The sequence below is a fragment of the Tupaia chinensis genome, unplaced genomic scaffold (assembly GCF_000334495.1).
Source record: "Tupaia chinensis unplaced genomic scaffold, TupChi_1.0 Scaffold000145_1, whole genome shotgun sequence".
NCBI classification, from domain to species: Eukaryota; Metazoa; Chordata; class Mammalia; order Scandentia; family Tupaiidae; genus Tupaia; species Tupaia belangeri.
In genome coordinates, this window is record NW_006159615.1 from 13,730 (window position 1) to 16,301 (window position 2,572).

General features: G+C 45.8%; 1 pseudogene; it reads right to left on the reverse strand.

The window, feature by feature from the left end:
* Positions 1-827: 827 nt before the first annotated feature.
* Positions 828-2,572, reverse strand: part of LOC102478095 (sphingosine-1-phosphate phosphatase 1-like) — a 6,917-nt pseudogene continuing 5,172 nt past the window's right edge.

Consider the following 2,572-nt stretch of genomic DNA (forward strand, 5'->3'; position numbering starts at 1 on the left):
GACTCCCATGTAGTCGACCACAGTTTGAGTCCTGGAGCCGGTGGCTTAAACTCACACCGGACTCATGTGTGTGCATGCCCACGATCCTGAGAGGAGATTAGAGGAGAAGAAATTGCAGCATGGCCGTCTTCCCTGGGCGGTGATTTCTCGCTTTCTGTCTCTCTGTCTCTCTCTGTCTTCCTGGTGAACACACGGACCTTACAGCAAAAACCTCTCCAAAAAAAAAAAATAAATAAAAAAGCCCCCCATGTCCACCATGATGGGTAATGGGAAAGGTGATGACAGTGTAAAAAGAGGCAGTAAATCAACATGTGGTAGCATAAGAATTCTGTTTTAGTGGTTAGGCAATTCAATTAGGAAATGATTTCCATAGTAAATATATGTTAAATATATTTGTTAATAATGACATACCTGTATCAAATCCAAATACACAGGCACAACTGTTTACATATTATTATTGATTTTATGATACACCTCCATGGTTAAAAATAGGTGTATTATTTTCTGTATAACATATATTAGATATAAAATTGCATATTATATACCTTGATGTATGTTATATATAACCTGCTATTATATACCTTGATATATGTTATATATAACCTGAATCAATAACAGCAGAAAATTCTTCAAATATTACATGAACATTCTAAATGGATACTTATCCTTGAATGTGCAATGATAAAATGCACTGACTCTTACGAATTTACTTAAAAAATTATTTAAGTTAAATTCCTGCAAAAGCCTAACTCTGATCTGGCTTTTACTAGAATATATTTTTATATATCAGTAATTGACACCTTTCTTTAATAAAAAATATTTCTCCATCAAGCGATACCAATAAGGAAAAATATGTAAGGAACTAAGCACGTGATGGAGAAACCAACCATTCCATAGGTAATATACTGATAAGGAAGTTCAACTTCCACATGTTGTCTTGCTTTTCAAATATCATCACGTGTTATTTTGAAGATTTTACAGGCTAAAGGAATGGTGATCTTTTTCATTATATCTCTGCTTATGAGTACAACCCCTATCCCTATGAGAATTCACAATATGGCTTTCCCAATCAGAGTCACACTAATTGGGGGACAAAGCTAAAGATAATGTTTCTAGAGAAGGATCTAATATTAGACCCATGTTATAAGAAACATGAGATGCACATCCAGTTCCAGCATCACTTCCTTGAATCTTGGCTGTATCTCCTTGAGATGTGCTCCAGGTGTCAAGAGTAAAAGAAAAGATCCTCGGGACCAACAGTTAGTGTAATGGTTATGTCACTAAACTCCCTTGTAGTCGACTGTGGTTTGGGTCCTGGACCAGTTGCTTAAACTCATGCTGGGCGCATGTGCTTGCGTGCCCAGGATCCTGAGGGGAGAATAGAGGAGAAGGGATTGCTGCGTGGCCATCCCCCCTGGGAGGGGGGAGGTGATTTCTCGCTTCTGTCTCTGCCTCTCTCTGTCTTTCTGGTGAGCTCACTCGCCCTATAGCAAAAAAAAACTCAAAAAAAAAAAAAAAAAGAAGAAGAAGAAGAAGAAAAAGAAAAGAAAAGAAAAGATCCTCAAAGCTAAATGAAGCCCAATGATGAATAATGGAGCAAATTTGTGAGTTTGTTTGAGGTTGTCAATCAGGACAAATGGATAGAAGACAGTCAAGATGAAAAGGGAGTATAGGAATCCACCAATAATATCCAGAATGTAGGACTAGCAGTTGGTGCAAATGGTATGTCGCTGGACTCACAAGCAGTCGACTGCAGTTCAAGGCCTAGACCTGCTGGCTTAAACTCGTTGGGCACGTGTGCGTGTGTGCCCAAGATCCTGAGAGGAGAATGGAGGAGAAAGGATTGCGGTGTGGCCATCCCCCCTGAGGGGTCACTTCTCACTTTCTGTCTCTCTGTCTTTCTGGCGAGTGTCCGCGCCCTATAGCAGAAACCTCTCCAAAAACGTATATATATATATCCAGAATGGAGTGCATTCCCAGGTAGATTCAACTTAGAGGAACTAGAGAACACCAGCAGGGAATAAGAATCAGTCCGGAGATAAGGATACTGCCAGCGCCCATAGGTGAGGAGGCTCATGGAGATGGGGATGGCGGTGCGGGCATGGCACGGGGCAGGGCATCCTAGACTGGGAGCTGTAGAAGCCCTCCCACCTGGCCACGGGCAGCGAGGGGGGCGGTGGCCAGCGGCTGATATCCTTGGTGCCCGGGCCCAGGTGCAGAGCAACACCCAGATGGCAACGAGCCCGGGCCCACCAGGACGCCCAGGTCCCAGATGCAGGAAGGGAAGAGCAGGATGTGGAAGAGCGCGTCGCCCAGCCCCAGCCGGAGCAGAGCAGGCAGGAGAGCGGCCGGGGACTCTCGCAGCCCGCGCCTGCCAGGCAGGGACCCTTGGACCGCCGGCTCGTTCTGCAAGCTTTTGGGGGCACCGCTGCCATCAGGCTGGGCGGGACACTGAAGGCGGTCGCTCCCGGGAGGCTGGGGGCCTCCGCTGCTGCCCTCGCCGCCGGGTGTCTCCATCTATAGGGGCGCCTCCGCCTTCTCATCCCCCCTCCAATCGGCGGAGTGGCTGGGA